The 11,907-nt window shown below is 36.8% G+C and overlaps 1 pseudogene; it reads left to right on the forward strand.

Annotated features, from left to right (window-relative positions):
- Nucleotides 1-1,275: 1,275 nt before the first annotated feature.
- On the forward strand, nucleotides 1,276-4,109 carry LOC101978656 (melanoma inhibitory activity protein 2-like; annotated as a pseudogene).
- The last annotated feature ends 7,798 nt before the right edge of the window (nucleotides 4,110-11,907 follow it).

Consider the following 11,907-nt stretch of genomic DNA (forward strand, 5'->3'; position numbering starts at 1 on the left):
CAGAGGAGATATATAAGGCCTTTCTTGCTTTCCAGACACTTCACATCTATTTGAAGATTAAATTTGTGAAAGCATTAGGAAATGATAATGTAATAAACCATATGATGATAATCTTCAGAGACCACAGGTCATTGTGGATTGAGCCAAGTTTCCCAAAATGTGTTCTTTGGAACATTGATCCTGAAAGATATTCCTTAAATGATGATTAGTGGAAAATTCTGCATATCATATTTTATTCTTGGAGGATGGTAATATTTACTACTATATGATAGGATCTGAAAAGCATTTCAGTCTAAAAACATTCAGAAATAATTATCTCACAGTTCTTTTCATGCAATTTCTATCAGCAGTTTCCTATTAATACTTTTCATGTTTTGGCAAATACTGAAGAGTCAGATGAGTTTTGGATGATTTCTCTTGGGATTTTTCTTGAAAGAAATTGGCTCTAGCTGGTTCTAAACCAGTGTGGAAGAGAAGAGGATCCTGTTGGCAGAGTAAAAAGGGAGGTCTAACTCTGAGGGCTGTGACCACAACCTGAGGATTTTACAATCTTTATGGTGGGAAAACAGCTTTGGTTGATTCTTAGTGATGTAATATGAGGAATGAGGCCCCTGAGAAAGGTTAATCTGTGGAGAGTGCTGGGGAAGGAGGGCAGGGCACTAGGCTGGTTAGGATCTAGAGTAGTTGGAAAAGACACTTGGGGAATGGTGAGGGATCAATTTTATTAGCATTCTCTTAGTCACTGTCTCCTAGTGATGCTTCATTTTTTGTTCCTCCCTCAGGAAGCCCTGTGTGTTGCCAAATTGAAGTGGAAATGGGAGCCGAGGTGCTGGATATCAACATGGATGATGGCATACTAGAGGGTTTGAGTGCAGTGACCAGATTTTGCAACTTAATTTCTTCTGAATTGGACATTGTCAAGGTTGTATGAAGTTTATAATTGAGCAGTTTTGGTTGACTCACTGTGCTATTCACTTAGCTTTGCCAGTGGTCCCCCTTATCTGTCCACTCATGAACTGTTTTTCTATTTTTCCACATTGAAAGCCCAGTGGTTTCTGAGTGTCAACTTTCTAGGCTCATGGTAATCTTTTTGATATCATCCAGAGGGAGGTAGGGAGGAAGGAAGGAAGGAGGGAAGCAAAAAGGGAGAGGACAAGGGCAGGGAAAGAAATGAGTCATTAAGACAAAAGAGCAAGTGGTACAAATATAAATATATGGCATAAAATCTGTTTAAACAGTTTAGAGTGCATTAGAATTTGAGTGACATCAAACAGTGATATTATGAATGTATAGAATCTTCATAATAAGCTCCGCCCTGACCTGGCCTAAACCAAACTGAGGGGTGGATGGCATGGAGAGGACTCCTCTCTGCTGGAGTGGGAGGCACCAGAACCCATGGCCCTTCAGAATGCACTGGGTAGGGCAGGGGCCAATACTCCCCAGATGAGCAGTTTAGTGCTACAAGGCTACTGGGAGCCTTTGACCCAGCTCCCCACCCCCCCCACCCTCCCCAAGGGTTCACAGTGGTCTGCTCTGTTGCCTGGTGCAGGTTTGAATTCCTGACCAAATACTTGAGTGTCCACAGCCTGTTTTGGCCTGCCTGGGCAGGCTGTGGTTGTGGTGGCAAGAGCCAAACCAGTTTTGGCTTGATGGAGGGGCCAAGGGCTGCCCCTCAGCCATACTAGGGGGTGGTCTTGGAAGAAATATGCAGGGTTGTGGCAGCATTGTCTGAAGACATGAATCCAGGCCCTAATTCTTATGGGGTTCCTTGGGAGTTGGTAACAGGTACAGCTATTGGACTTTTTGCTGTTCTCTTGTTTGTGTGGAGAAGTTTTCAGTCTGTTAGAAGCAGGCTTTATATGGAAAGAGAAAAAGAGTTGGCTCTAAAACTTTCTGGACTAATTGAAGAAAATTGTGAACATTTGAAAATAGCCTTGTTCAGAAAGAGCATGAAGGCTTAGAGTCATCTTTAAAGGATGGCAGTTTTGAGAAGGGTTCAAAAGAAGCACAAAAATTGGAGGCAACATACGAAAAGTGGCATAGGCCCAAACCTAGCTGTGGGAATGAAATAGTCTTTCTAGAAAAAAAGCTAACAGAAGTCTAAGCATTTTAAACAGGATGAAATGATGGTGGATATATCAAGAAGCATAAAGTCCCTAGAAGGTGAATCAGAATCCCTCAAGTCACAAATAGCTGAAGCTAAAACAAACTTGAGACTATTTCAAATGAATGATGAAGGACTTAAGCTGGCAATAAAAGAGGCTTTGAATGAAAATTCCCAACTTCAGCAAATTCAGAAAGTGATCTTACAATGGGAAACTGAAGCATGGAGGGAAGAAGTATGTTTCCATGATAAAAAGAAGCTAACATTTGAAGACTCTAGAGTACATGCAGAACAAGTTCTGAGTGATAAAGAAAATCACGTGGAGTCTCTGACCGAATGCTTGCTGAAGATGAAAGATAGGCCTTCTACAAACATGGAAGCCCAAATAGATGATGGTAACTTGGAGTTGGGAATGAAGAGTAAATCATAAATTGGTGTTTACTTGGATAATCAGTCAAAAGGAACTTTGAAGAAACTGGTTTATGGTTCTAAGATAAAGACCTCCTTAGAAACCTTAGAAGGAGAAAGAAATCAAAATTGTACTTTGTTATCTGAAGTGGAGAAAACAAAGGAAGACCTTACAGAACATATTAAAAATCTTAAGACTGAAAAGGCATCTTTGCAGTCAGAAAATACACAGCTTGAAAGTGAGAATGAGTACCTTCAGCAGAAACTTAAAGTCATGATGGAATGACATCAAGAAAACATAAGGAAACTCCATGGGAAATTGAGAGTAGAGGAAAACCACTGGGTGGAGCAAGAGGAGAAACTTTCCAAAGTAGAAGAAATGATCAGCCATACAACTGAAGAGCTGGAGACCTACAGAAAGCTAGCCAAATATCTGGAAGAAGAATTGGAGAGAACCATTATTTCCTCTGAGAACAAAGCACATGATAGTGAGTGGGCAGCTCAGATTGCTGAAAGAAACCTCAAATATTTCATGAAACAGAATGCTTGCAATGGACAAAAATTAACGTGGAAAATGAGCTTAAATTTAAACTTGCAGAAAAAGATCCATATACACTTGATGTTTCAGATGCAGCATTTGGCAAAAGCATTTCCCAAATAGTTTCTCCCCATTGGGTCAGCCTTCATCTGAAGTGAGACCTCCTCATTTGGAAAAGAAGGGTCCACTCACACTCTCACTTTTGGTTCCAGTAGGAGGAGGAAGAGGCTCAAGGGGCCTAGAGAATCCTCTGGACCATCCAATGAAGAGAATCAAGCTACGAGAGGTTACTTGGCCCTCAGAGAGCAGCTTCTTACACCAGACCCCTGTCACCTCCAAGGAAACAGGCACGCAGGAGTAGGATGATGATCCCTCTGCCAGGCCAACCATATTCTGACCCACAGCTTCCTCTACAAAGGCAAAATTGATGTTATTCTAATTGTGGTAGACCATCTGGAGCAGCAGAACTCAGAAGTTCTAATATGCCTTCTTTGGATATAGTGGATGGGCCTATGTCTTGAGAAACGCAATCCAGTAGAAAGGATACCAAAGTCAATCTTGGTGATTCAAATGTGCCTAATTCACCTCTCCTTGCTGAAAACCAAGCAACTGGCTCTGGCTTTGTTTTTGCACCTTTCCCTCCAATCAGAGATGCAATATTTCCAGTGGACCCAAGGAGTCAGTTCATGAGTAGAAGACCTTTTTTTCCTCCACCTCCTCCAGGAAACAGGTATGGAGCACCTTGAGATTATTTTCCATGGTGCCAATTAAGCCCTCCATTTCCAATGTGAAATGTCTATTCACAGAGGTATTTTCCTCATTATCTTCCTGAAAGAGCTGGATTTTCACCCCACCCCCATCTTCCCCGTGCATTCTGAAAGTAGAAGTGTGTTCCCTTCAGGGTTGATTCCACCTCCAAATAAGCCTGCTACTGAACATCCAAAACCACAACAAGAAACCTGATGTTTTTGATCTCTCTTCAAAAGTAATTTGACTCATCTCTCACTTTCAGTTTTTAAGTAACTGCTTTTACTTAAGTGATTATACTTTTGCTCCAATTGAAGCTAAATGGAATTATAATTCTTAGGATAGTATTTTGTAAATAAAGATGGTTTAAATATAAATCTTATGATTAAAATATTTCCATTCTATTTTATTCTAGAGAGTACAGCATTTAATTTGATTAATCCACTATTACATAAACAGCAATGGGAGATTTAGGTACATAATCTTGCCATTGGGGATATTTTAAACTCCCAACAAAGGCTGTCCCTTTATACAAAGAAGTGAATTTACTATGATTGTAGCAAATGTGAAAGTGTCTTTATGTTTAATGAAAGATTTTAATTGATTTAAAGTCTTTTTGGCATATCATCTAGTTTTTCCATAAAAGAATAACTAGAGAATATTAAGAGTAAAACCAGAAAACACAATTAAATGTTTCCTGGAAATAGGAGATCTCAAATACAAAGAAAATTGCAGTTCTCAGAAACTTTTCAGAATTGGAAACCACAATTTAAGTTCACTCTGTTCCCGTTTTCCCTTTTGTCTCCTCCTCCTCCTCCTCCTCCTCCTCCTCCTCCTCCTCCTCCTCCTCCTTTTCCTCCTCCTCCTCCTCTGCCTCCTCCTCCTCTTCTTCTTCTTCTTCTTCTTTATACCTTTATTTAATTAATTTATTCATTTTTATGTGGTGCTGAGGATCAAACTCAGGGCCTTGGGTGTGCTAAATGAGCACTCTACCACTTTCTTCTTTATTTTATGCCCATTTTCATAAAATTCAGAATTGCATTCTGCTGTGGTTCACTGATATGGGGAGTGACCTAATCTTTGTTTTGTCTTCAGGGAGATTTTTGTAAAATATACATGAATTATTAGGACACTGAAATAAAGAAACAAAGACATAATTCCCAATTTTGTTATTGTTAAATTTGATACTAATAAAATGACTCTGCCAAACTACTGTACAATTTTTCAAACTCTCACTCTCAATTTCTCTATCATTGCAAAGAAGTGACAATTTGCCGACCTGCACCAATCCTGAAACCACACTTTGAATAATGCTTCTTCATGAGAGACAAAGAAAGAACATATATTAAAAATATCCAAAGCTTTATTCAAGTATAAATATGCTCTAAATGTGAACATGTGTGTGTGTGTGTGTGTGTGTGTAAAGTATACACTTAAGTCTAAAATAAATGCAGTAGTATAAGCTTCATCTTAAAAATAAGAAGCAGCTTTATCACATGTGAAGGTCAGTGAAGAATCTGCATGATACTTGAGCCCATAATTAATTGAAATGAGAAAAAAGTTGGGCCTTGAAAAAGAAAGTCTACACATTTAATAAATCTAATGAGTATGTTTTTCCTCAAGAGTCACAAAGGTTGTCAAATCAGTTCCATAAATAATCCTTACTTGCCAGTATAAAACATTACTTGCTCTAAACGAGTGGACAGAAGTCTGCAGTCTGTATCAAATGGACTGATTGCCCATTCACCCACTGATTGTTATCAAGAACTACTTCTGCCCTAACTACTCTTGGAGAATAGTTGCTGATGGAGTTCATGTGTTATACCAGTAAACTGGAAATAAACTAATTTGAGGTTAAAAACTGAACTGAAATACCTAAATACCATGCTACAGTCCTCTAAAAAGTTTTTGCTTCGAAAGAAAATGTGATGCAACAAAATGAAACTGAATCCCTTCCTCTCGCCATGCACAAAAGTTAACTCTAAATGGATCAAGGAGCTTGATATCAAATCAGAGACTCTGCGTCTGATAGAAGAAAAAGTTGGCTCCGATCTACATATTGTGGGGTCGGGCTCCAAATTCCTTAATAGGACACCCATAGCACAAGAGTTAATAACAAGAATCAACAAATGGGACTTACTTAAACTAAAAAGTTTTTTCTCAGCAAGAGGAACAATAAGAGAGGTAAATAGGGAGCCTACATCCTGGGAACAAATTTTTACTCCTCACACTTCAGATAGAGCCCTAATATCCAGAGTATACAAAGAACTCAAAAAATTAGACAATAAGATAACAAATAACCCAATCAACAAATGGGCCAAGGATCTGAACAGACACTTCTCAGAGGAGGACATACAATCAATCAACAAGTATATGAAAAAATGCTCACCATCTCTAGCAGTCAGAGAAATGCAAATCAAAACCACCCTAAGATACCATCTCACTCCAGTAAGATTGGCAGCCACTATGAAGTCAAACAACAACAAGTGCTGGCGAGGATGTGGAGAAAAGGGTACTCTTGTACATTGCTCTTGGGACTGCAAATTGGTGTGGCCAATTTGGAAAGCAGTTTGGAGATTCCTGGGAAAGCTGGGAATGGAACCACCATTTGACCCTGCTATTGCCCTTCTCGGACTATTCCCTGAAGACCTTAAAAGAGCATGCTACAGGGATGCTGCCATATCGATGTTCATAGCAGCACAATTCACAATATCTAGACTGTGGAACCAACCCAGATGCCCTTCAATAGATGAATGGATAAAAAAAATGTGGCATCTATACACAATGGAGTACTATGCAGCAATAAAAAATGACAAAATCATAGAATTTGCAGGGAAATGGATGGCACTAGAGCAGATTATGCTTAGTGAAGCTAGTCAATCCCTAAAATACAAATACCAAATGTCTTCTTTGATATAATGAGAGCAACTATGAACAGAGCAAGGAGGAAGAGCAGGAAGAAAAGACTAACATTAAACAGAGTCATGAGATGGGAGGGAAAGGAAGAGTAAAGGGAAATTGCATGGAAATGAAGGGAGACCCTCATTGCTATACAAAATTACATATAAGAGGTTGTGAGGGGAATGGGAAAATAAACAAGGAGAGTAATGAATTACAGTAGATGGGGTAGAGAGAGAAGATGGGAGGGGAGGGGAGGGGGGATAGTAGGGGATAGGAAAGGTAGCAGAATACAACAATTACTAATTGGGCATTATGTAAAATTGTGGATGTGTAACTGACGTGATTCTGCAATCTGCATTTGGGGTAAAATTGGGAGTTCATAACCCACTTCAATCTAATGTATGAAATATGATATGTCAAGAGCTTTGTAATGTTGTAAACAACCAATAAAAAAATAAAAATTTTTTAAAAAAAGGATCTAATGCATGCCTGCCCTGCAAATAATAAGGACTCAGCAATGAAGAAAACATGGGGAAAAAATCCTTCTTTTATTGATGCTTACATTGTTATGGCCAATCACAGAAGGAAATGAGGTAAATTTGTCATATCTTAATCTCAGTGAACTCTTGGTAGCTTCTATTTATCACAACTTCCATTTGAAAGTACTCAGAAATCAACCTTTTATAATTTGTTTCAAAACCTTTTCCAGAATTTATATTGCAACAATCTTAACAACATCTCACCTGCTTTAAGTAAACGACATAGTGCTTGTAAGAATCTGAGAAGTGAGAAATTCTGGCAATTTGCTTGTATCATGAAAAGATGAAAATATCCAAACCAGCTCTTTAGGCCAGTGCTGTCTTAAAAACTTCCAGAAATAACAGAAATGTTCTGTATCTGTGCTGTCATTATGGCTAGCCACATGTGACTGTTGTGTACTTGAAACGTGGCTAGTGTGCCTGAGAAAATAAAGCTTTGGTTGTATTTAAAAAAGAAAAGAAAAAGAAAAATGTGAAAGGACCTTCTAAATAAGATATCACTTATTGAATCAGCTTCCAATTCTGTTTACAACTCTATGAATGACAGTTAAGTAAAATTAAAAAAATATTAAAAATTGGCAATTTATAGAATAAACCTTAAGAAAATATCAAGTCCAAAAAGGAAAACAGTATGTACAGTATGTACTTATGTACAATACTTAAATAATACACAGCTGCAATTTAGTGTAAAAATGAAAACTCCCACAACCAAAGAACATTCTTTCTTCTGATGTTTGAGCTGTCATAATTAAAGAATACTCTTTCCTTCATGGATATGAGGACACATAGAGCACCAATGAGTGAAACAAATAGGTATATGAGTAAATTTAAATAACAATAACCAAAAAAGGAAATGAGCATGTCTCCATTATAAAAAAAAATACAAGCCAAACATTGACAACTGACAACAATTAGACCTAGATTATTTCTGTATGTTCTATTCATTATGGGTATTCTTTCATTCTACAGTGGTCTTAACAAAGTCCTGAAATATATTCTAGCACTTATATGCTTGGCTAGCATCTGCTCTTTTACAATAGAGGACATGAGAAGAATAGAATTTTACTGAAACAAAGTGGATTCATATATTGAGGGATATCAATATTCCTCAACTATGCTATGAACCTGAGAGTATTGATATTGGGTAAAAGGATTTTGTTTACACTTTACAAATTAATAGAATGTGAAACTATTACTATAATTGTTTTTAGTAATTACCAAGACCACATGGTTTTGTGCTTATTAATTTAAAAAATAGAAAAATTTGAGAAAAGATTGTGGAGATGAAAGTTTCTCTAGCTTTCATATGATTTTCAAGAATAGTAATCTTTCAACAGGATAGGTTTTAATACTTCTCTATGATAAAGAAGTTATATTTAACATCACTAGTTAAAATTAAAATAGGATAGAACTTTTCACCCTACAGAATATACAAAATGTAAAATTCTGACTAGAATATAAAATAATGATTAGCATGTGGGGAGTATAAGTTAGTTGTAAAAGTTGGCTGTGTCTAACAAAATATGACATAGCCTATGATCCAGAAAAATCCACACTGGGCACATAACCCAGAGCAGACTAAGATGTACAGTATAAAATATATTTTGTATTATACACCATAAAACTTTTTTCACTGAGTCCTATAGTAGCAGATATCGTTAATTTTCACTGCTCAGAACCCAATTTTATATATTTTTTCATGAAAAAATAAATACCATTTATTCTGACAATTTTTATTGCATTCTCTTCTGTTTTAAAAATGTACATTTTAAACTACTACATTGATTTTATTAACTGGTGTTTGAAAAATACTGCCCTGAAAAATTAGTCATATGTTCATAGCAGCACCTCTATATATCTTCATTATGGTATTGCTTAATTGGGGAGGGGGGATCTGATTATCATTTAAATGTCCATCAGTAGGTAGAAAACAACTATAATGTGAATTACAATGCAGTTACCAGTTTAAACTTGATCTAGGTAACATGGATACATCTCTATGTAATAGGCATCCTTCTGAAAAATACAATGTAGAGCCATAAAAGCAGAACAATACTTTCAGAATCCCATATTATGTTTGTAAATATATAAATAGATATAAAAATGAAAATTGTCTGGAAATATATATTTTAATATATTAAAATCTCAGTAGGTGAGGGTACTAGCAGATAAAGAGGACTGTAGCTACATGTTCAATGTTTTAATTTTTAAAGAGTTTTTAAAATGTTAATTGATAAAAATTTCAAAAGATTTCAGTAATTTTTGAGGTATGACTTGGTAAAATGAGCACAGAATTGACAAGGAATTAAGTAGAGTACAATAGAACCAGTTATAAAATTCATACACATAAATCCAGGAATAAGAGAAAAGAGGAAACTTTAAAAAAGAATAATCAGGACTAAGGAGAGATTAGGATTAGGGAGGTGTGTAGGAACAGCTGGATAAGAAAGCATGAAGTGGGCAGAAAAGGAGGAAGAAAAGGCCTCATAGCTGGTAAACTGATCCATCCCCCTCTGGTGGTTCAACTGTATCAATAACAGAGTGGCAAGCTTAGTGGGAAAGTACTTTGCAACTCTGTTTACACAGACAACAGAAAGTGCCACCAGGAAGGCAAACTGAACCCAGTAAGGCCAATTAACCCCTTCTCCTTGGTGTTTTATATTAGCTATGTTTCTTACTGTGCCTCTGTTGATCTACATTGATATGTGTTAGGACCAAATGCAGTGATAAATTATTGTTGCATGTATCGGTGAATTCTGCCAATTCCACAAAGTACAACCATTTTATTTAGTGTTCTGAATACCTTCTTTTCTATTTGGTTTATAAGCCATATGTGTTTTTTTATTATAAACTACAAATTGAATGCTATTTCAAGTGTTTTGTGTTGCTCCTCAACATTATCTGTAAAACACCAACTAGATGTACAAATGTTTGGTAAAAACATGTTGTGCAGTGTTGACATATGTGAAAGTCTCACTTCTATGAAGTAAGGTAAATAACAAAAGCATGTAATTGTCTAGTTGCAAAGGAAGGCAATTCTCATAAACATTTATTCATCAGTCCTAGCACTGTCTCTTCCTCCCTATCCACACCACAAAGGTCTCAACATCATCCCACCATCAGCTGAAGTGCCATGTCAGATTTTCCTCCTGGCCATATTATTTATCACTGAACACTATTAGTAATTACTTTCCTAAGTGCTACTCAAACAATGGGAAGTCACCAGCAGGTTCTATTGAGGAGGGCTAAGAAGGAATAATACACTATATTTCTTAACCCAACAAAGATCAACAGCACTCTGAAAAGACTAGAAAGCAAAGGATGTTTTCCTGCCCTGATTTTTCTTGGTGCTTCCTACCGGGTAACAAAAAGCAAAAGAACTGGAGAATTCTGCCTTGGTCATGAGACAGATGCTCTTTTGACTTCAATGGCCATGATAAAATTGGAGAAGACAAGCATTACAAGTTCAGCCTTTCTCTTAGTCTTTAAGATCTCCTAATTTTCTTTTTTCCCATAAGAACATGTGCACAACCATTGCAAGAGTAACTGGTCAATACAATCAGCATCAGTAAAGAGGCAAAGGGCCAATGGTGAGCAAGGGAAGAAAGAAGCAGATACAACCCCACATCTGCTTCCTTGAATCAGTTGGGGGCATGTTGGGGGTTTTTTGGAGGGAGGTAGAAAATAGAGTGGATGTTCACCACACTACCAGACTCCTACTCCCTTGAAATAGTCACATGATCATAAAAACAGAATCCTAGTACTTAAATACCAGACAAAATTCAAGGCTTTATCTTAGAAATTTTTTAAAAAAGAAAACTACCAAACTTAAAAAAAAAGTGAACAGAAAAAACATTCCAAGTAAGCACTATTTAGCTAAAACCTACAATATGAGTCATCTAATTAATTTACAAAGCTTAATTTTTAGAAAAAAATCATTACCACATTCTGTTCTAGAAGATTGTATATATGTATAGAAACAAAACTATAGATTATTAAATTTCTGAAAGAAAAATAATATCCCAAAGTAGGAAAACCCAAGCAAAGATATGTGTGGCTCAAAAGGTACAGACATCTCTATATGTCTTCTGAATTCTCTAATTATGGGAGTCAATTTTGTACTTCCATTTAGAACTGATTCCCAGAGCAAGAGACTTAAAGTGCCTATACCCAGGAGCCAATAGTCAATTACTATAATTTTTTCTCCATCAAACGAAAGCATTCCAATATGCCCAATAGAATATTTACGTTAGAGTTTTATATTCTAACTGTGATCTTACATGTGATCATTACATCATTTTCACTCTCCACTTTTCTCTCTGGATAATGAGGATTTATAATAGGCCATTTGTCTCTTTAGGAAAGAAAAATTCTTTGAAAAATGTCAAGAAAACTAGTCATTTTTTTCCCAAAGCGACATGGGGTAGGGCAATTCATTCCCCAGGTAGTTTTCACATTCTATATATCAAACCAACCCTTAGATAATATTTAACTGTGAAAGAGTTGTTTCCTTGTTTGTTTTGGTTCCAGGAATTGACCTCAGATGCACTTCATCACCACTGAGACACATTGCCAGCCTTTCTGTTTGTTAGTTTGTTTGAAAAAGGGTCTTGCTAAGTTGCTGAGGCTGGCTTGAACTTGACAATTCTCCTGCTTGAGCCTCCAAAGTG

This window comes from Ictidomys tridecemlineatus, chromosome 10, assembly GCF_052094955.1.
Source record: "Ictidomys tridecemlineatus isolate mIctTri1 chromosome 10, mIctTri1.hap1, whole genome shotgun sequence".
In the NCBI taxonomy this organism is placed as follows: domain Eukaryota; kingdom Metazoa; phylum Chordata; class Mammalia; order Rodentia; family Sciuridae; genus Ictidomys; species Ictidomys tridecemlineatus.